Here is a 24,538-nt window from a genome sequence, read left to right on the forward strand (position 1 = left end):
GCTGCACCTTTTGCAAACTGTGGCTATGATGGCTCTGAACAAGAAGGGTTTCCTGTTTAAGCTGCAGTAACTTTTCTGCCTATGGGTATTACTTCCTCCTGTGGCAGATGATTACTATTCCTCTAATGCATTTGGGACCACTGTCTCAAAATAACCTGCAGCTTTCCTTACAACCTCTTGCTCTCTCTACTACTAAGAACTCTAGCCTTTTTGTTGTTTTTAAAACCTTCTGCTAGGCTGGGAATATGGCCTAGTGGTAGAGTACTTGCCTCATATACATGAAGCCCTGGGTTTGATTCCTCAGCACCATATATATAGAAAAGGCCAGAAGTGGTGCTGTGGCTCAAGTTGGCAGAGTGCTAGCCTTGAGCAAGAAGAAGCCAGGGACAGTGCTCAGGCCCTGAGTTCAAGCCCCAGGACTGGCAAAAAATAAAAATAAAATAAAACCCTCTGCTACCATATACCAGATCCATAACTACTACCATATGGACTACCAAAGCTTCTTCCACACAAACTGCCCCCTTTCAGGGGTCCATAATCTGATTGCTGTTATCCACTGTAATTTACAAAATCATTATAGTTTCCACACCACCACAGTTACCACCACCAAAATGTCCTCCTTCATTGTAACCATCATATCTTCCTCCACCACCATCATATCCACCATTTTGGTTTCCATATTCTGGACCACCTCCACCACAGCCTCCTCTATTACTATAACCAGGACCACCACCATAGTCGCTCCCACCACCTCCAAATCCATCACAATCATCCTTCATCACCTCCTCCATAGCTACCTCTGCTGCTACCACCTCCACCATCATAGCCTCCTCTTCTACCAAAGTTTCTACCACGTCCAAAAATTACCTCCACCACCTCCAAAGTTTCCTCCAAGATCCATAAAGTTACCAGATCCACTCCCACGACCTCTTTGCCCTCCAGCAGACTGCATTTCTCGTTTAGAAAGGGCCTTATTCACTTCACAATTATGCCCATCCATAGTGTGGTATTTATGAACAATTTTATTAACTGTATCATGATTATCAAAAGTTACAAAAGCAAATCCTATTTTTCCTGTCTTCCATAACTTCTATGGTTTTAATCTTGCCATATTTTTCAAAGTAGTCTCTCAAATTATATTCTTCAGTATCTTCTTTAATACCAACACATTTTTTTCTTCACTGTTAGATGGGCTCCTGGCTTCACAGAATCCTGTCTAGAAATTGCTCTCTTTGGTTCTACAACATGCCCATCAATCACATGGGGTCTAGTGCACACGGCTGCATCCACCTCTTCAACACAAGAGTAAGTCACAAAACCAAAGCCCCTGGAAGGTTTTGTCTGAGGATCTCACATGACCACACCATCTGTTAGTGTGTCCCATTTCTCAAAATGTTCTCTTAAACTGTCATCTGTAGTTTCAAAGCTCAGACCACCAATAAACAGCTTCGGCAGTTGCTCTAGTTCCTTTGGCCCTTCCCCTCCCCCCCACGATGGGGGCTACTGGGCGGCCGTTTTACCTCCATTTTGAGACTGGACTTACCTCTTCAAACTCGAGTTCAATATCGAGTTAGTCTTTTTAAATTGTGCCATTTGGGTTCTCCCCTGAAAATGCCATATTTTGGTTAATATATTTGTGTGTACTTGCATACAACCCTGATGTGTTTGTTCATACATTTATAAATTAGTTCTAGCTTCCACAAATGAGAAAAAACATGTGTCCCTTGTCTCTCTGGGCCAAGTCAATGATCACAATCCTTGACAGGACTGACTTTGAATTTTAGGGGGTACATCAAATTGTTTGCATAAGTTGACCTTATGTAGAAAGAAAATTCCAAATTTTCTTCTTTTCCTAACTGCCTTTTCATTATATAAATGTTTTATTTAAATAAAACATGGGAATACACATAAATTTGTTCCTCTTATACTTCTTCTTGTTTATTGGGTATATCATTCCACCCTGGGTCATTCTTTCTGCTTGTACAATGAGAATATGATCCTTATTTTCCTGAACCCTATGATTTGAAGTACCTTCATTTGAATTGTCAAATCTGATCAAGGACAGACATGACATCAGAGATTTCTACCTTAGTTAGTGTTGATTGTTTACTAAAACTTTTGGTTATCATTAATCACTTACAAATTTGCCTAGTTATTAAGTGTCATCCATACTTCTGTATGTTTTGCCCATGATAGGAAACTGTCAAATGTCTTATTGAAAACAAAACCTTTTATCTCTAGTACAGTGCTGGTCACAGTTTGGTATGCAGCACATACTTAACTGAGAGGTAAATGAATGAAAATGCCACAAAATTTCAGGGACACTGAGTGTATTTTGAAACATTTTGTACATTCTCTATTTCTATATTTTTACCTCCAAAATAAAGTGGAATATATCTGTTGAACACTGCTTAGACAGGTAAGTACAAAATATATTAACAACATTACTCTTTTTTTTGTTGCCAGTCCTGGGCTTTGGACTCAGGGCCTGAGCACTGTCCCTGGCTTCTTTTTGCTCAAGGCTAGCACTCTACCACTTGAGCCACAGTGCCCCTTCTGGCTGTTTTCTATATATGTGGTGCTGGGGAATTGAACCCAGGGCTTCATGTATACGAGGCAAGCACTCTTGCCACTAGGCCATATCCCCAGCCCAACATTACTCTTTTTTAAAATAATTATTTATTGTCAAAGTGATGTACAGAGGGGTTACAGTTTTGTAGTAAGGCAATGGGTACATTTCTTGCACAATTTGTTACCTCCTCCCTCATTTCCCCCCTCCCCCCTCCCCCTTTCCCTCACCTCCCATGAGTTGTTCAGTTGGTTTACACCAAATGGCAACATTACACTCAACAGTACGGAAGGTCAGCTGTGCATCAGTGACTCATGCCCAATCCTAGCCACCAAAAGGCTGAGATCTGAGGACTGCAGTTCAAAGGCAGCTTGAGCAGGAAAGTTGATGAGAGACTCTTATCTTGAATTAACCACAAAAAGCCAGAAGTAGATGTATGACTCAAGTGGTAGAGCATCAGCTTTGAATGAAAAAGCTAAAAGACAACATCCAGACTCTGAGTTCAAGCCCCAGTCCTCTGTCTCTCCCTGTCTCTCTCTGTCTCTCTGTCTCTGTCTGTTTTTCTCTCTCTCACTCACACACATTCACACACTATATATATAATACACACACAAATATACATGTACATATATTAGGTGACTTGTAAACCACAGAAATTTATTTTGGTCAATTATAGATATTGGGAAGTCCGAGATCAAACATATTCAATAAGGACCTCCTCACACGTTGCCAAGGGCCCTCTTTTATAAGAGCACTAATCATAGTATGGATTTGAATCAGGTTAAACATCCTTCAAAAGTATTCTGTGTGTGAAGGCTAAATATAGAACTCCCTCCCCTATGACCCAGCAGCCCCACTTTTGGGTATCTATCCAAAAGACCACAAGCAAAATCACAGTAATGCCACCAGCACAACAATGTTCATCTCAGCACAATTTGTCATAGTGAGAATCTGGAACCAACCCAGATGCCCCTCCGTAGACGAATGGATCAGGAAAATGTGGTACATATACACAATGGAATTTTATGCCTCTATCAGAAAGAATGACATTGTCCCATTTGTAAGGAAATGGAAGGACTTGGAAAAAAATTATACTAAGTAAAGTGAGCCAGACCCAAAGAAACCTGGACTCTATGGTCTCCCTTATTGGGAATAATTAGTACAGGTTTAGGCAAGTCATAGCAGAGCATCCTAAGGCCCAATAGCTACACCCTTATGAACACATAAGATGATGCTAAGTGAAATGAACTCCATGTTATGGAAATGATTGTTATATCACAGTTGTAACTACTTTCAACTTCCCATGTGTATCTGTAGCTTCTATTATTGATGATGTTCTTGTATCACCTTCCTGTGGTTGTACCTACACTATCTCTGTAATCTTATCTGAGTATATTGGAAACTGTGTATACTGGTATTGGAACTAGGAAATTGAAAGGGAATGCCAAAATTGAGAGACACAGGGTAAAAAAAGACAAACAACTACAAAAGCAATACTTGCAAAACTGTTTGGTGTAAGTGAACTGAACACCTCCGTGGCGGGGGGGGAAGGGAAAGGGGGAGGAGGGAGGGGGGTATGAGGGACAAGGTAACAAACAGTACAAGAAATGTATCCAATGCCTAACGTATGAAACTGTAACCTCTCTGTACATCAGTTTTTGTTGAAAGAAAATAAATAAATAAATAAAACTAAAAGAAAAGTGTTCTGTGTGTGATGCTTTGTGCTTCACAACCCAATGTCCCACTTCTATCATCATCAACTTGGAGGTTGAGATTTCAACCTAATAATTTTTGAGGAGACAAATGTTCAAAGCATAACAGCCTTTAAGTAAATAACATTATCAAATGTTTTCACAGTAGTATTACAAACCTAGAGAAAGCAAGCAACAATTTCCTATGATCATCTATTGCCCATTTTCTTTGCAAACGACCCCAATTGCTTACAATTTGCCTTTTAAGCCAGACACTGGTAGCTCACACTTGTAATCCCAGTTGCTCAGGAGGCTGAGATCTGAAGATTGCTGTTTGAAGACAGTAGGGCAGGGAAGTCTGTGAAATGATTATGTCAAGTTAATCACAGAAAAAGCCAGAAGTGAAGCTGTGACTCAAGTGGTAGAGTGCTAGCCTTGTGCACAAAGAGCTTAGGGACAGTGCTCAAGCTGTTCAGGCCCTAAGACTCACACACACACACACACACACACACACACACACACACACACACACACAGAGCGAGAGAGAAATTGCCTTTTATAGTTATTTTCTAAAAGTAAAAACACAATGATAATTGACTATCTTTTGTAATTATGTCTCTCCAATTTTTTTTTTTTTTTTTTTTTTTTTGCCCAAGACTGGAACTTGAAGTTCTTAACACTTTTGCTTTGGCTAGCACTCTAGCAATTAAGCCAAGCTTCCAACAACTCTTCAGTCTTTTTATATTTAGATTTTATTTTATCTTAGTTCATGACATTGACTTTTGGGAGAAAATGATCAAACATTTTGTAATATGTCTTACTTCTGGCTGTATATGATTATTTCCATGTTACGATACTTAAATTAGTTTTTCATCACTCAATCTTCAAAGAAGGAAGATCTGAATGATTGATTAAATTCACGTTAAGAATTCTTCAAAAACACATTGTATGTGATACTATGTGCTTCATATATAGCATAAGGAAGCTCATTCTAAAAAAATGTGTTCAGGCCAGGCACTGGTGACTCACACCTGTAAACTTATCTACTCAGGAGACTGAGGAACATAGTTTGAAGGCAGCCCAGGCAGAAAAGTCCCAGTGAGACTCTTATCTCCAATTAACCACACAAAAATCAAAAGTGGTGCTGTGACTGAAAGTGGTAGAACACTAGCCTTTCACAACAGAGCTCAGAGACAGTGCGCAGACAAAGTTCAAGCCCCATGACTGACAAAAAAGTGTCCATTATTAGTAATGCTAACTTTGTTTACTAAATTAGGGTAGTTGCTGTTTGTTAAAGGGCAGCTTTTGAAAAGAGCAAACTCAGGACTCTCAAAAAATTTTTTTGGTATCAGTATTAGGACTTGAACTCAGAGTCTCACTGTGTGTGTGTGTGTGTGTGTGTGTGTGTGTGTGTGTGTGTGTGTGTGTGTGTGTGTGTCAGTTATGGAGCTTGAACTTAGGGCTTGGATGCTGTTATGAGATTTTTTTTACTCGAAGCTAGCACTCTATCATTTGAACCACAGCTTCACTTTCAGCTTTTTGGTGGCTCATTGGAGAAAAGAATATCACGAACTTTCCTTCCCTGAGCTGTTTTCAAACCTCTATCCTCAGATCTCAGCCTCTTGAATAGCTAGGATTACAGGTGTGAGCAGCACCAAGCTGAGCCTTGCACGCTTCTTTGGCTTTTTCTGCTTAGGGCTGCAGCTCTACTACTGGAGCCATAGCTCCCCTTCAGCTCTTTGCTGATTAATTAGACATAAGCATCTCACAGACTTTTCTAACTTTTCTGTTTCTCTAATTCTCAGATCTCAGCCTCCTGATTAGCTAGAATTATAAGTGTGAGCCACCAGTGCCAAGCTAGGACTCTGAAATACAAAATAAATGTGTCAGAGATTTTACTTAAGTCATTAATTTCTGAGGGGATTACTCAAATGTTCCAACTGATTCAAAGGAAAAATCCAAAAAGTCAACAAATAAACAAGTGTAATGAATGCTGAAATGAATTTGCTTAACCTAGTCAAAAGCTATAGAGCAATAATTTGCTACATCTCCATCAGTTTCCATTTCTACGTGCAAGAATTTACTGTAGCACTCATCTGGGTCCAGAGGCCCAATGGAGTCCAATAAACTGAATAGTATGTACCTATTTTTCTATTGAAGAATGGAATCATTGATATCCAGATTTCCAGATATCCATATTTATAGTCATATCATCTGATATATATATATATATATAATTAGATTCATCTGTTCACATTTATTTTTCAGTTTTAAGAGTTATTTTTAAATGCTTAATTTTGAATGGGAAGAACATGATGTGTTTCAGAAGCAAAACTTACATTGAAAAGTTGTTCTTGAAGGTTGGAGATATATCTCATAGATAGAATGCTTATTTAACCAGTACATGAGGCTTGGGCAGGAGGCCCTGGTTTCAAATCCCATGAGTGTTGGTAGAAAATGTTCAGTGTTCCAAGGGCAACATGGACCAAGAGTAAAGGCTCCCTCCCTCCAGATTTGTCACTAAGTCTGTCTTCCATATGGAAATTTCCACTATTAGGGTTGGTAGTCCTGGTAAGGCAGTGTTTAAATGAAATTTTTATTCAGAGTATGACTGTTTTTTTCAATACTGAGATTTGAATTCAGGGCTTCACATTTGCCAGGCAGCTGTTCTATTGTTTAAATAACACCTCTAGCCCTGGAATTCCTATTCCATAATCCATGATGTCATGAGAACTTTGTAGTGTATTATTTACAAATCTTCAGAGAAGGCCTCAGTGGGGATATAGGAGATGCTTCTTGATGATGTGAGAAGGTCTTTCTAACACATGAGCGGGCAGGAGTATGTGGAGGTATTGTCAGGGTTTCCTGGGGAGTAAGCTCTGGGACCTCACAAAGGCCCTGAAGAAAGACACTAATGTTAGGGCTGGGGAGAGCTCCTTCCTAACTTTCTGAGCCCTGAATTTCATCTCTGGCACTGCAGAAAGAAAAGGAGGAAAGAGAAAGAAAGAAAGAAGACAGAGAGAAAGAAAGGAAGCAAGCAAGCAAGGAAGAAAGAAAGAAAGAGAAGAAATGGAGGAAGGTGGGAGGGAGGGAGATAATGAGAAAGGGAGAGAAGTAAGGAGAGAGAGGGGGAAGAAGGAAGGAAAGAAAAACATAACGGGAAAGAAGAATAGGAAGTAAGGAAGGAAAGAAGAAAGAAGGAAGGAAAGAAGATGCTACAGAGGAAGAAGGCAGCAAAGAATGGACAAGTATTATCTACATTACACAATCACACAGCTGGCCATAATGCCCTGCCTTTCCCACAGGTGGCTCTAATATCACCCCTTTAAAAAGCCACAGTATCTCAGAATCCCTATGAAAGCAATAAGAACACTCACCTGGAAATCCAATGTGATTTCTTTTCATTTTTTTTTTTTTTGCAAGTCTTGGGGCTTGAACTCAGGGCCGGGGCGCTGTCCCTGGTTTCTTTTTGCTCAAGGCTAGCACTCTACCACTTGAGCCACAGTGACACTCCCGGCTTTTCCTATGTATGTGGTACTGAGGAATCAAACCCAGGGCTTTGTGCATGCTAGGCAAGCACTCTACCACTGAGCCACCTTCTCAGCCCCCTATGTGATTTCTTATGTGAGGCTAATGGCACCAAAACAGTGGCACACGGTATCTATAAAGATACAGGTGCATTTACAATTTGGTCCAGAAATCTCATTTCTTAGGGATCAAATGTGAATTAGATCCGAATGGATTTGAGGTAACATACACACAAGATTATTTATTGAGTATTGTTTGTAGAAACAAATATAAGAGCATTGCAAATGTCAATAAAGAAATTGATTTGAATAAACCAATGTAAACCACTTGCGGGATACCAATTAGTAGCTGCTCTCCAAATGGCACAGATCTGCATATTCTTAAACAAACTCCTTCGGTAACATTTAATTCCAGTAAAATAGATCAACAAGTAGACTTCCTGTTTGGAGCTTTAGGAGCCTTAACCTTTTCAACACACGAATGACTAAACACTGCACAAATAAAAGAGTCCTTGCTTGAACCTTTGCAGCTACCCAGTGACCTTCTGAGCTTTTAATGAGCCTCAGGACTTCAAAGGCTTAAACCAAGGACTTACTGTAGAAGATATTTCTTTTCAGTGACTAAGTGCAACATCACATCCTGATACACTGAGGATGGAAAGGCATAGGTTAGAAGCTAATCAGAAACCCAGGACAACAAGAACTGAAAACACGTAAAAAGAAAAAGAAAAAAAAAACAGGAGGAAGAAGTCTAAAAGTTCTTTCATCTTTAGAACTTAAGAATTGTAATCATAGATATTCCAGAACTCCAGCTATTTCAAGAGAGCATAGTATGTATATTCCCAAGAAGACTTTGAAATGCTTATAAAACAGCAGATAAATAAATTCTTAGTAAAGGTTAAAGAATAAATGTTTTCAAAGGGGAAGAACTGTAAGAATTAGAGAAATTGAGATTTAAAAATCCCTCTAAGGAATAGGCCTGTATATTTTAAAATATAACATGTGGATTTCCAGAAAAATACCTTTTTTATTATTTCATGTTGAAATGCAGACTTTACTTTGGGAAATACTCATATAATTTATAAGTAGTGTCAAAGATAAAAATTTATTAAAGGACAGTAAGCACCCATCTCTCAATGCTGAGGCTTCTTTCTTTTATGGTCTGCTGCAATACTAGTGGAGATTACAGTGTGATTAGGCTTATAGTATTATTACTATACTCATATCTGCAGGTGTAATTTATTTGTTTGTTTTGGTCAGGCACCAAGAGTGTCCAATATCTAGTAGTGTAATAAAATTAGTTTTTGCTTTCTGTTGTTTTGTTTTGCTTGTTGTAAATAGAATATAGTAAGTTGATATTTGGTGTGGCTAGACCTCAGTTATTCTTGTCCTTTTATATTGTATTTGGATATGTAATTAAGGCTTCTTGAGGGGTGCTGTCTTTTGAACTCATAAGAAATAAAAATCCTCCTACATCTGGCTATGTTAACATATGGCCTCCCTAATGATAGCACAAACAAGACACCTACCCATCTTAAACAAATTTTAGCATAAGGCATTAACAAATAATATATTAGTGCTAAATCTTTCTGAGTGCATCATCATGATAAATGAAGATTTATATGCATCAGGGTACCCAGAAAAATCTTGGCATAAAAATGAGAAAAACATAACTGACAAAGATATATGCTGCTCAGGAGTTAACAATTTTGTTATAAATTATAAACATGGAATTTAGGATGGTATCTGGAGAGGTCTTGGTAGTTTTCAATTGTTATTGTACAGGTGATGTACAGAGGGGTTACAGTTACATAAAAGTCAGATAAAGAGTACATTTCTCTTTGGACAATGTCATCCCTCCCCTCACTATCTCCCATCCCCCCCAGATTGTATAATTCATTTTCCAAGTAACATCTAGTAGTATCACTGCTGAATTAGTTCACTCTTTGTCTCTCAATTTCTTTTTTTTTTTTTTTTTGGCCAGTCCTGGGCCTTGGACTCAGGGCCTGAGCACTGTCCCTGGCTTCTTCCCGCTCAAGGCTAGCACTCTGCCACTTGAGCCACAGCGCCGCTTCTGGCCGTTTTCTGTATATGTGGTGCTGGGGAATCGAACCTAGGGCCTCGTGTATCCGAGGCAGGCACTCTTGCCACTAGGCTATATCCCCAGCCCTGTCTCTCAATTTCTGTGCCTCCCATTACCCTCCAAAGACAGATGAAGAAATAAACAAGACAAAAGGAAAAGAAAACAAAAACAGCAACCAAGAAAAACACCTTTTGTTTCCATTTCCTGGAGCTCATTTCGACAAATCTTATTTTATGTGATCAGATGCACATAGATATTGTGCCTATGTGATCTTCTCCTTTGGTCTTACTCTGGGTGAATGCCTAGAGACCTGTATAATTTATTATGTCCTGTGTTTTTCTTTTACCATCCAGTGTGTCTATTTGTAGACATTTTAGTTACCACAAATGAGGGAAACCATGTCTTTGGGTCTGGTTTACTTTGCTTAGTATAATTTTTTTCCAAGGTATTTTTTTGCCAGTCCTGGAGCTTGAACTCTGGGTGTCCCTGGCTTCCTTTTTTGCTTAAGCCATTTCCAGCTTTTCTATGTTTCTGTGGTGCTGAGGAATCGAACCCAGGGCTTCATGCATGCTAGGCAAGCGCTCTACTGCTAAACCACATTCTCAGCCCCCAAGGTACTTTTTTATTGGAGGAGAATAAACATAGACACACTTATCTTGGCACTCAAAAATTATTAGTTTCCCTTTTAAGATCTTTTGCTTACTTTTTTTGATAAAAAAGCTCTATTACACAATCCTCCATTCTAAGTCAATATTTACTGACTCCTCTGTAATTAAATGTGCTTTTGTGATGTAAGAGATGTGGACATTGATGAGCATTTTGTATTCATACCAGATTATACTGCTAGTCTTCTACACACTGTTAACAGTGACCTTTCAGTCTTCTGAAGCTTGCCCTTGTTACTTGCTGTCTAAAGATGGCAGCATCTAGGTAACTCTCTCCCCCACCTCTGTCCATCTCCACAAACATAAGGCCCATGCATAATTCTTTATCTCCAAGACAAAATATTCATACAATGTGGAGGTCAAGGTTCAAGATCCCTCCTATTAACTGGGAAGAGAAATGAAAGGAAGTACTTTCCTGAGAGTCAACTTTACTGGGTACTTAACTGGGTGTTAACACTAACCCTCTAACTAGTACCAGGCTTCCAGCTGTTCAGTCTTCATTTATTTCCTCTGTTAGATCCTATGGAGTGGGACCCTCATTTCAGAAATTCCTTCAATAACAAAGGATTATTCTACCTCTTCTTGAATTACTCTACAATCTTGAGTTTGTTTCAAGCTAGATCATTTTATTTGCAACTTCGAGTCACTAAATGATCGTAATACCTTGTAGAATACATTTAACATCTGTTTTGAGAGATCTCAGACTCCATTGGCTTTTGGGCATCTTGCCTCTTTTATAACATCAGAAACTTTAGGGCATGCAGGAAAGTGGTGGGTCAAGGGCATGGGTGATACTGGTGTGCTCTGATGAAGATACCCTTACTCCTCTTGGTATGATGTCTACTTAAAGCCCTAGTCAATACCCTTATTAGCTGTTGAGTCTTCACCACTCTATCTCTGTCTTCCATCTTGGAGGCCATTTGTTAATTTCTCAATACCAGATCCCAATTATCTTACCCAGTTTAAGTTGGCATCGTTGCCTGAAAGACCTCCACCGACCTTCTTACACGCCACCTCCCCACCTCTGTTGACAAAGACCCCTCTCTTCCTTCTGGGGCTGTAGTCTCCTCACATTTTCATCACTTTTTTGTCAAGTAAAGCTAACTCTGTTCTTGGTAGGTCTTTTTCTTTTGTGCCAGTGTAGGGGCTTGAAGTCAGGGCCTGAGCACTGTCCCTGGCTTCTTTTTCTCAAGACCAGCATTCTACCACTTGAACCACAGTGCAACTTCCAGCTTTTTCTATATATGTGTTGCTGAGGAATTGAACCTGGGGCTTCATGTATGTGAGGCAAGCACTCTACCACTTGAGCCATAGCACCCCTTCTGGCCTTTTCTATATATGTGGTGCTGAGGAATTGAACCCAGGGCTTCATGTATGCGAGGCAAGCACTCTACACTAGGCCATATTCCAAGCCCCTTGGTAGGTCATTAACATTTGTATGATATGAATCTTGAAACAGTCTGGGGCCATGCCACAGTTGTGTGTGCACTTATTTTATTTGCACTACCACCAGTTGCCCACTAATCAAAGTTAAATTCTATGAAGACAGGGATTGTTTCTCATTAGAATTGCTAGATTACTTGAATAGCTTATTAAATTTGAATTCACATAAATACTATTTCAGCATATGCTTCAAATATTGTATTGGACATATTTCTAAAGTTCAAATGGCACTGTTCTACATATTTACTTATGACCATTTAGAGTCATTATTTTCACTACCTTAGGAAAGGCTGGGGAGCCAAAAAGGAGCCAGACACCAAATAGACCAATCTTGATGGTCTTAATGCTTGTGGAACTAAATGCTAGGCCCACTGGCCTTAAAAGTAGGCACAAAGCCTATAAATTCAGGGGTGGCCAAGGCTAGGAGTTGGCATCAGAATTCCTACTGGTAGCACTGGAGTCTGCAATAACACTGAACAATCACCTATGTCTTTTGTTGACTGCTCCATTAGACTCAAGTCAGATTGTATTTTCTTTCTTCTGAGCACATGTCTTATAGTTTCAAAGATTGTTTGAGGAACTTCTGTAAGGCAGGGGAAATGCAGTTTATATAGTACCCTTTTATTTTTTATGTTTTCTTTATGACTTCATACTAGATTTTCTTCTCTGGCAATGAAGACGCTTTATAAATTATTTTGTAGACACTTGAATTGATTGCTGCTTACTTGTAGTCAATTTCAATGAATGTGGAGTAAGACAGGGGACACATGAATATATCTTTATTAGCTTCTTGAGGATGGTCGTAGTATATTGCCACACATTGATGGATGGTTTAAGCAGCAGAAATTTATTATTTCACCATTTGGAAATCAGAATTCTGAAATCTGTCAACGCTATATTCTCTTGGAGAAACCTGTCCCAAAGGAGAGTCATTTTCTTATCTCTTCCATATTCTGGTGGCTGTCATATTCTGGGTTTGTAGTTGTATCACCTTGTCTTTCTCTCACATGTTCTTCCAAAGGTATGTGTTTCTTCTTTCTTTCTTTCTTTTTTTTTTTTTTGCCAATTCTGGGGCTTGAATTCAGGGCCTGGACTCTGTCCCAGGCTAGCACTCTACTACTTGAGCCACAGCACCACTTTCGGCTTTTTCTGTTCATGTGGTACTGAGGAATCGAACCTAGGGCTTCATGCATGCTAGGCAAGCACTCTACCGCTAAGCCAAATTCCCAGTCCCTCGCTCACTTGTTCTTCACATTAGCTTCTCCTCTCTTTCTGTATTATATATTACTCCCCATTAGATCTTGCTCATAAGGACAATTATGATGGTAATCACAGCCTACCATGATTACTAAATTCTAGTATAAAACATATAAAATAAAACATTTACTATCTTAGTCTGGGCATGGTGGAGGCTATAGCAAGAAGATTACAAGTTTGAGGCCAGTCTGGGTTACATAGAAATTTCAAGACGAATGAAGACGAGATAACAAGACCTTGTCTGAGAACAGGAAAAATATTTATATAATATGAAATAAAATTTACCATCTTGACTATTTCTAAGTGTACAGTTCTGTGGTATGAAATATATTGACATGATTGTACAACAGCTCTTTTAGAACTTCTTCAAGTAGTAACACTGAAAGTATATTCATATAAATACCTCCCACAGCCCCTGGCAATCTTCATTCTATTTTCTGTTTCTAAGAATTTGACCACTATAGGTATCTATGATTCCATCTAAATAGAATTACATAGTGTTTTCTTTTAGTGCCTGATTTATTTTACTTTACAAATGATACTGTCATGACTACTCATCTGTGTTGTGGCACACTATCAGAATTTTCTTTTCTTTCTTACAAATGAATAGTATTCCATTGTATGTATATAAAGGACACTTTATCAATTCAGAAGACATTTAGGATGCAATAACTTCAATGAGTATAGGTGGGCAAGTACTTCTTTAAGACTTTTAGCCTTTGAATATATAGCCATGTCTGTGTCCCCAGTCGGGTTCCAGGACCTCCACAGATACCAAGATATGTTGGTGCTCAAGTCCTTCATATAAAAATGTCATGTCATTTGCATATCATCAATTCACATCTTCCTATATAATTTAAATAATTTCTGCATCAATTAGAATACTTCATACAATGTAAATGCAACACAGGAATTGGGAGTGTAGTTCAATGGTAGAGCAAGATCCTGGGTTCAAATCTTAGCACCAAAAGAATAAATGAGCAAAATAATACAAATATGATATAAATAGATGTTATATTGTATTGTTCAGGGAATAATGACAAGAAGAAAGCCTGTACATATTCAATACAGAGCTGGGAATATGGCCTAGTGGTAGAGTGCTTGCCTCGAATATTCAATACAGATGCTATTTTTCAAATAATTTTGATATGATATTGGTTAAATTTACAGGTGTGGCACCTCTGGATTCAATGTACATTATATAAAAATTGAATTATGTAACTTGAGGATAAGGATGGAAGGGGAAGAATGGGAGACAACCATGAGGTGACATTGATCATGATGCATTGTACATACAACCTGATTTATTGGTTGAAACCTCTTTGTACAACTATATGTACAACTACATAATAATAATAATAATAATAGTGAGGACTGTCTACCTAGCAGTGAGATTACTATTGTTATGATAATTCTATTAATTCTATTAATTTCTTTTTTGCCAGTCCTAGGACTTGAACTCAGGGTCTGGGCTCTGTCCCTGAACCTCTCTCTGTACTCAAGGCTAGTGCTCTACCACTTTGAGACATAGCACCACTTCTAGTTTTCTGGTGGTTAATTGGAGATAAAAGTCTCACAGACTTTGCTGCCCAGGCTAGCTTTGAATCATGATCCTTGGATCTCAGCCTCCTGAGTAGCTAGGATTACAGGCATGAGCCACTGGTGTCCAGCTTCTATTACTTTTTTATAAGATGCTCCATGTTTTCTTCAGCAGCTGCACAAATTTACATTCCTACCCATAGCAGGATTCCAATTTCTCCAAATCTTCCATAATACTTGTTATCTTTGATTTTTCTTGAGAATGACCATGTTAGCAGGTCCTAGGTGATGTTTTATTGTAGTTTTAAAACCAATTATTCTATATGTGAGGAAATGCATAACAGAATTTACCATCCTTGTCATTTGTTATAGTTGTTTTGGGTTGTTCTCTCTGTGTTGTTACCTGGTGGTTTGGTGTGAATATGTATGTATGTATGTGTACTTGCCTGTATATTTATGTGTATCTGTCTGTGGTGCTGGGGGTTGAACCCAGGGCCTAGAGTATGCTATACTCCAGAATGTTGTGTTATAGTAAAATTGAAACTCTCTGTCCATTGAACAACTCTTCTTTCCCACCCCCAGCACACCCAACCCCTGACATGTTTTCCCTCTTTGCATATCCTGGCAACTTATACTGGAGAGTTTTTTAAAAGTACAAGTATTTTATTTTTTAATGTGTGTGTCAGGGGCTTGAACTGGGGCTTGAACTCAGGGCCTGAGCACTATCCCTGAGCTTTTTTGCTCAAAGCTAGTACTCTACCACTTGAATAACAGCTCTACTTCTGGCTTTTTAGTAGTTAATTGTAGATAAGAGTCTCATGGACTTTCCTGCCTGGGCTAGCTTCAAATTGTGATCCTCAGATTTCAGCCTCTTGAATAGCTACGGATGTGTGTGTGTGTGTGTGTGTGTACACACACACAAATTTTCAAAGATTGGTACAGTAGCCCATGCCGACTCCGGAGATTGAGTGAGGAGGATTGCTGACCCCAGGAGTTTGAGGCTACCAAGGACAACACAGTAAGCCTCAAACAAAGTAAAACAATACCAAAGTTTTGTAATGCATGCCAAATGTTTGGCACAATACCTTGTATATAGAAAGTGCTCAGTGAATGGTGGCTCTCTATAATACTATTCTGTGAATTGGTCCAGGAATTGTGTTAGAGGTTTCAGAGTCATCAAGTAGAAGACCCTAGGTCTTTTCTCTGGAGGACCTACAGAATATGTTGTTACTCTAAAACCAGAAATGAAAAATCCAGATATCTTCAAGATGAAAAATGAAGTAGAGAAACTAAAAACAAAATAGATTAAATTAAAAATATATATATTTAAAGGCAAACAGTGACCTTTTATTAAGCCAATTCAAGAAACTAAAGGCTTTTCAAATACATTCCTGTAGGTGAAAGCCGGAGAATTGAATGTTTGCCTGCACTAAATGATTCACATTAACATTAACTACAATATATATGGCAGGTGAGAGGTAATGTCTATAGCTCAAATAACAGATACAAAGTCATTAATTTTCCTCCGGCGCAAATTGCTGTCATTGTGGTTAGTCATTTTCTGTCTTTAAGTAAAATATCTTTTTCTTGAAAAAAGAACTGTTAAAATATATAATTGTAAATTGGTATGACAGACACATTTTTATTTATTTATTCATTTGTACTATCATCTTAGTTTTGCAATATTACAAATTGAATCCATGGCCTCACACATGATACTCAAATGTGAGCCGCATTCCTACTGAGCCACACCCTGAGTCCCAGATCATATATTAAAAGCAAATACGTTGTTGTTTTTTTTAAAGTGAATATGTCACAAGGCACCAGTGGCTCACACTTGTAATCCTATCTATTCAGGAGCTTGAGATCTGAGGATCATGGTTCAAAACCAGCACATACAGAAAAATCACTGACTCTTGTCTCCAATTAACCACCAAAAAAACCCCCCCAGAAGTAGAGCTGTGACTCAAGTGATAGAGCACTAACCTTCAGCACAAAAAATTCAGGGACAGCACCCAGGCCCTGAGTTTAAGCCCCTGTATACACACACACACACACACACACACACACACACACACACACACCACTATATCGGTTTTGCATTCTGAACAAATAAAAATAAGTCTAATTGATGAGAAAAAAGCATTATGACTCAGTTAAAAATATTAGCTAATATAAATTTAATAAAATAGTGGGTTTCATGATGTCATTTTCATATGTGCATAGAATATACTTTGATCATGTTCTTTTTTTTTTTTTTTGGCCAGTCCTGGGCCTTGGACTCCGGGCCTGAGCACTGTCCCTGGCTTCTTCCCGCTCAAGGCTAGCACTCCGCCACTTGAGCCACAGGGCCGCTTCTGGCCGTTTTCTGTATATGTGGTGCTGGGGAATCGAACCTAGGGCCTCATGTATCCGAGGCAGGCACTCTTGCCACTAGGCTATATCCCCAGCCCTTGATCATGTTCTTCGTCTCCTGATTCCTTCTCTCTTTTGTCTTCCTTTCCTATGCCACAGTTCAATACACAATAATTTTGTTTCTTAGTAGTACATAAAATGATAGATATTAAATAAAACCTGTGGCATTGTAGAGTACATGAAATTTCCAAATGCAATGAAATTCTAAACAAAAACTAAACATGAGTTTTCTTGAACTTGATATCCAGATTCTAAAACTCATATAGAATTATAGGCACAAAATAGAAAGTATCAAGTATAGAGCACAAAGGATTGGCAAAAGGAATTAAAGCTTTTTTTCTGTGTGGTGGGAATAGATCTGTGCCTTGTAGGGAGTTTACACTAACTTCATGTTCAATACCAAAAGGATTCACCTTACCTCCATTCTGAAATAATCTAGAGAATCTCCAAGAAATCTCTTCAAAAATAAGGAGATAAGATTTACACTACTATTAAGACTTATTACAAAGCTACATTTAGTAAAAGAAATACTGATAACTCCAAGATAAGTAAACAGATTGAGCAAATATAACTTAAAAATTTAGAAACAGACCCAGAAAATTATGGAACTATAACAGAGGTGGCATTGTAAATCTATCAGGAGAGGATGGCCTGGGTTTGGAGCAAGGAAGGCAAATGGAAAGACAACTTGATCCTTAAACTATTTAAATAGGTTCCAGGTGAATTGAAATGTAAGTATGAAACTTCCAAAAGCAAATGTACAGGTTCCTCAGCAAGATATAAAAATAAATACAAACCATCACATGAAAGATGAATATCATTGAATTAAAAATTTTAGGGACGATGGCAAGATGGCAACGGAGTGACGTCACTCCATTACTATTCCAACATTTGTCCTCGTGGACTTGCTTTTTGAATAACTGTTCTTACAAACAATTCTCTTCAGAACTGCTAAGAAAGTGCTGGTAACAAAGTTGTTTGGATACCAACACCATCACAGGAGCCTCAGGTAACTGTGGATCCACACAGACTGTGTCTACAAAACCAGTGGTGTGGTGCTTCAGGTTCATATACTCCACACCCAGCAGTGGTGTGCTTGACACAAAGGCTTCACAAGAGCCCCAGAAGACCCAGCTGCAGCACTACTGTGACATAGATTCCACCGGAAGCCCAGACGACCTGGCACAGCTCCCTCAGGATGGCAGGCCCAAGAGCCCAGATGACTCAACAAACATGGGAAAACAATTGAAATTTTGGATTTGATTGCGTTACGTGTGCTTGTGCATGTGTGTATACACTGGTCCTGGAGCTTGAATTCAGATCATGGGCACTGTCCCAGAGCTTTTTTGCTCAAGACTAGCACTCTACCACTTGAGCCACAGATCTATTTCTGTCTTTTTGATGGTTAATTGGAGGTAAGGAGTCTCAAGGTCTTTCCTACCTTGGCTTGGCTTTGAACTATGATTGCCAGATCTTAGCCTCCTAAATAGTGGGGATTCCAGGAGTGAGCCACTGGCGCCTACCAAGGCTTTGGATTTATAAGTTTGATTTTCTTGCTGTTTTTTAAATTATTTTTTCAAAAATTCATTTGTTTGTACTGATTCTTTTGTATATCTGATTTGAGTAATATTACACCCTCCTTCCCATTTTCTTTTTACTTCTGCTTTTCCTTCCCTTTCTTTTTTGTGCAGACGCTATATATGAACCACAACACTTGCCTTTTAGTATTGAACCCTAAAACATAGCTTCTTCCCCTTTCCTATTGCCTTTCCCCATTTATACTTTCCTTTTATTTACATTTAGAATTGTTCTTGCTTGTATTTTCTTCTTTGGTCACAACCTCCCAACCATATTCTTCTGTGACTTGTGCTTTGAGCAGATAACTAGGTTGTCTGACCATCTGTTTCTGTATGTGTGTTTTCTTTTCAATTTTCTTCATTTGTCTTTTTTAACACATTTACTGGATCTTTTCTACTTATCTCACTGTACTTTCTTATTAAACTCTTCTGTTAAGCTTAGCTACCATACCTTCCTGCCTTATAAAACCATATAACTTGCTGGACACTGGTGACTCATGCCTGTAATCATAGCTTCTCAAGAGACTGAGAGCTGGTGGATCACAGTCCAAGGATAGCCTGGGCAGTAAAGTTCACTAGACGTCTCTGCAAAATAACCAGCATGATGTGGCTTAAGGGATATAGTGCCACTTGAGCAAATATGAGGCCTTGAATTCAAACCCCAGTACTACCAAAGGAAAAAGAAAAGACATATACCTTATATTATTCATTATTGTTATTTACCCTATCTCCTTCTCATTACCACCTTTCTTAACTCGGATCTTCCTAACTCATAAATTTTCAATATTTCTTCCTATATTCTTCTAAAGATACTGGAGTAGAAGCTGTAATTGGTCTTCACTGAGATTTCAATAATCTCAAACTTGTAGTTCATTAACTGCAGTAGCTTTTGCAGCTAAGCTTCCTCTTCATGAGCCTAACCCCCTTGTTCTCTGAAGTTGAGTCTTTGACTACTGAGCCATAACCTCCTGTAGTTTGATAATATGAAAATATACCAGTACCACAGAATCTTTGAGAAAGCTTCAACTAAAAAAACACAGGAGATTGAAACCTCCAACCAAAAACTTGGTCCCAATGTAAGAATACAAATAAAACAAAAAACAAAACAAAACCAAAAATAAATCAAAGGCTACAATAAATCTTCAAGTGACAATTCTACAATGAGTAGACAAAAAATATAGTAAATAGTATATATGTTTGTGTGCACGTAGGCATGTGTGTGTGTACACACTATGGAGTATCACTCAGCTATAAAGTGAAACGTTTTCTATTTTGAAGAAAATAGATGAAACTAGAGACCATGTTGAATAAGATAAGCCAAGTTAAAAAAAACTACATTTCATGTGTTTGCACTTCTTTGCGGATTTAGGCCCAAATTGCTGCTGCTGCTGCTAACAATAATATAGTAGACATGAATGCAAAAGGGGTCTGGTCTGGTCTGGGGGTGGGGGTGGGGTGGAGGAATCAGTGGAAGGGGAAATGGGAAAAGAAAGCATGCTGAGGAGTGATGAAGATTGAAGTATGTTACACTGTGTGTGTCTATGAGATTGTCACAATGAAATCTCTTGTATTATTAATGTATTCTAATTTTAAAAAACAACAGAAGGGACTTGGAGTATAGATCTGGTACAGCACATATTTAGCTACCTAAAGCCCTGAGTTCAATCTACAACACCAAAATTAATAATAATAATAATAATAATATTCAAAAAATATTTACAAAAGCAGAAACCATAATCAAAGTGGAAGAAACAAGTCAGAAACTAAGAAAAAGATATGCACAGTCTATAACTGAGGATTAGCATGCAGGTCTACATAATTCACAAAATTTACAATCTCTATAAATCTCAGGGAAAAGAAAAAAAATGACCACAGGCCTTCTACAGATGAGGAACCTAGATGATCAATAACTAGATATGAAAAGAGGCTTAACATGTAAAATGAAATGAGATTGTCTTTATACCAATGTGGTTGGCAAAATTAAATGATGTGACAACACTGAGTAGAATAATGTTAAACCAAGGTTTGTCATCCATCACTAATAAAAATGTAAATCAATACGGCCAGGCTGACAATTTCTAGTGGAACTGAATTATCACATACTCATTGACCTTAAAAATTTCCTTCATTGAATAAAACTAGAGAAACTTTTACTCATTTCATTATGGATGCCTGTAATCCTGGCACTCAGGAGCTGAGGTAACAGGATTTCAAGTTCAAGCCCAGTTTGGGTACCTACCAATTTCAAGGTCATCCTGTCCTACACAGAGAGATGTTGTCTCAATAAAACAAACCCCAAGACAAATATTCATAAAGTTTTCATTCATATGTATTAGGAAAAATGGACATGGATGTACAGTTCTTGAAGAGTTAAAATTAGAAACATTTTAATGTAATACAGTATATTTGTGCTATAGTTTGGATCTAGAATGTCCCCCAAAGTCCATGTGTTAAAGGCTTGATCCCCAGTCTGTGGCATTATTATTTTTTCTGAATAATTACTTATTTATTGTCAAAGTGATGAGTCTGTGGCATTATTAAAAGTTGTTGGAAACGTTCTTCTTTTTCTTAATGCCAGTCCTGGGGCTTGAACTCAGGGCCTGAACACTATCCTTGGCTTCATTTTGCTCAAGACTAGCTCTCTACCACTTGAGCCACAGCACCAGTTCTGGCCTTTTCTATATATGTGGTACTGAGGCATTGAACCCAGGGCTTCACGTATACGAGGCAAGCACTCTACCACTAGGCCACATTCCCAGCCCCAAAAGTTGTTGGAAACTTTAAGAAGTGGAGCCTAGTGGGAGGTTTTAGATCCTTGGCGTCCTGCCCTCAAGGGGAGTTTGGTAGGTTCTATTTTCTCTCTTTTCATACCCCAGCCATGAAATGAGCAACTTTTTTTTTTTTTTTTTTGTCGGTCAGTTGTGGGGCTTGAACTTTGGGCCTGGCTGCTGTCCCTGAGCTTTTCAGTTCAAGGCTAGCACTTTACCACTTGAGCCACAAAGCCACTTCCGGTTTTCTGGTGGTTAATTGACGATAAGAATCTCACAGATTTTCCTGATTGAGCTGGCTTTGAACCACGATCCTCAGATCTCAGCCTCCTGACTAGCTAGGATTACAGGCATGAGGCTCCTGGCTGAGCAACTTTTTATTTTTTTTCATTTGACTTTGTGGTGCTGAGGACAAAACTCATGACTTTGCACATTCAAGAGAAGCACTCTACCATTACAGGGTCACCATGTGCTCACACCATGATGTTCTAGCAGAAGCCCAAAGAGAGGTAATTAGTCTTAGACTGAAACCTCTAAAACCATGACCCAAAACAAACTTCTTTCTTCATAGGTTGATTATCTTGGCTATTTGTTACCATAACAAAAAGCTGACTGATACAGTCCTCAAATGATACTATAGCACTGCCTGTTTAGTATTAGAACTTTACCCTCTATTTCTTCCCTCTAGGTCTTTGTGCCACAAATCCCATAATACATTCTTTTACCTTTGATTCCAGCAGTTAATTATCTTTTAAAGTTATTTAAATAACTAAAGCAAAAAGGATTGAGGGTATGGCTCAAGTGGTAGTATGCCTGCCTAGTGTGAGGCTCAGAATTTTAACTCCAGTTCTCTCTCTCTCTCTCTCTCTCTCGCATATATATATAGTGCATATATTATACAAATATAAATACATATATATACACATATGTATATATACATATATATTTCACATCCTAATTCCTAGAACCTAAGAATGTGTTTGCTTCCATGTTAAAGAGACTTTGGAGATGGGATTACAGTTAAGGACTTTTAGGTGGGGAGATTATATTGGAGTACTGGGGGAACCCACCCAAACATGAGTCAAAAGTGGAAGAGGAAGTCAGGTGCTGGTGGCTCACACCTGTAATCCTAGCTACTCAGGAGGCTGAGATCTGAGGATCATGGTTCGAAGTCAGCCCAGGCAGGAAAGTTTGTGAGATTCTTATCTTCAATTAAGCATGCAAAAAGCCCGAAATGGAGCTGTGGCTCAAGTGGTAGAGTGCTAGTCTTGAGCAAAAGGAGCTCAAGGACAGTGCCCAGGCCCCAAGTTCAAGCCCCAGGACTGGTGCACATGGCATGTGCACGCACTCTCTCTCTCTCTCTCTCTCTCTCACACACACACACACACACACACACAAAGTGGAAGAGGAGAGCAAAGAGTGAGTCACAGAAATGGCAATATGAGAATTCTGAAATATTGGAGGTTATATGTAAGAACCAGAGAACTCCAAGAATTATAGGGCACAAGTCCAGCTGATAAAACCCCAGCTAGCCAGATTTCCTAGCTGATAGCTAGGAAATAGATGCATCCTCACAAGCATCCAGAAAAGAAAACAGACTTACTAGGACCTTGTTTTTGTGTTTGTTTGTTTATTTATTCAGTTGTAGGGCTTGAACTTGGGGCCTGGGCGCTGTCCTTGAGCTCCTTACTCTAGGTTAGCACTCTACCACTTTGAGCCACAGCTCCACTTCCAGTTTTCTGGTGGTTAATTGGAGATAAGAGTCTATCAACCACGATCCTCAGATCTCAGCCTCCTGAGTAGCTAGGATTACAAGGATGGGTCACCAGTATCCAGCCTGGGACTTTTGCTCAACTGTTTTTGTTTTTCTTCTTTCTTTTCTTTTTATCTTTTCATGTGTGCCAATATAGGGCTTGAGTTCAAGGCCTTGTTGGCAAGAGCTTTTTTGCTCATAGCTGATACTCTACTCACATTTGACCTATGCCTCCAGTTCAGGATTTTTGCTGGTTAACTGGAATGAAGGCCTCACAGACACCTCCCCCTCCTGGGCTGGCTTCCAACTGCAATCCTCCAAGTCTTAGCCTCCTGAGTAGCTAGTATTACAAGTGAGCTACTGGTGCCCAGCTTAACAATGTCTTCAGAAGAGCAGAAATTAGTCAGAATTAATATTCTAAATTATAAAAAAGTAATATATCAATGAGGGAGTTGATTGCATATTTGGTGTAATGCAAAGGGGAACAAAAGCTGAGCATGATGGCACGTGTTTATAATCCCAGCATTTTGAAAGCTGAAGTGAGAGGTTTCCAACTTTGAGGCTAGGCTGGGGTACGTAGAGAGACCTTGTCTAAAAAGAGAAGATCTTTCCCAACCGAAGTAAATATTTTCTCTTGTTTATCTACCAGGGAGGGGAAAGATATAGTAGAAGACAAGTGGTCTTTTATTCTAAGGAAACTATCTTTCAGACTTCAAGCAAAGTAAAAAAAAAAAACAAACCAACAACTTGTTTTGGACATACAAAACCTGAAAGAATTTATTACTCACAGATCTCTGCACTATATGAAACATTAACATCCTCTAGGTAGGAGGAAAATCCTTAGATCTCAGCCTTCTGAGTAGCTAGGAATACAAGCCTGCTTTCCAGTGCCTGGTCTTAGGTTCTTCGTTAGGAAGCATCATTATTCAGAACTATGTCGTTGGCAGTAAATCTACGTTGTTGATATTTTTTCCATCATAGATTGGCCTATAAACAGATAATGGTGCTGTGAATACTCTTTCCCATTGATGAAAACCTTTTGGTGTAGGGAGGGGTGGGGGGGAAGTCCATCTTTTCAAAGGCTTTGAGGAGCTTGTTGAGGCCTTTGAAAAGCTTGACTGTAAATTTTTTTAGGGACTCTTTTTTCTTCTCCTGCAGTTTCCTTATTCTTGCTCTGTGTTCATGGTGTTCCAGTTTAAACAACTCCTCATTAGTCAGTTCCTCGGAAACCACGTTCTGCAGCTCATGGAT

General features: G+C 38.8%; 1 pseudogene; it reads right to left on the reverse strand.

Moving 5' to 3' along the window:
- Positions 1 to 453: 453 nt before the first annotated feature.
- Positions 454 to 18,259, reverse strand: LOC125343160 (annotated as a pseudogene).
- Between the last annotated feature and the right edge of the window lie 6,279 nt (positions 18,260 to 24,538).

The sequence above is a fragment of the Perognathus longimembris genome, chromosome 28 (assembly GCF_023159225.1).
Source record: "Perognathus longimembris pacificus isolate PPM17 chromosome 28, ASM2315922v1, whole genome shotgun sequence".
Taxonomy (NCBI): domain Eukaryota; kingdom Metazoa; phylum Chordata; class Mammalia; order Rodentia; family Heteromyidae; genus Perognathus; species Perognathus longimembris.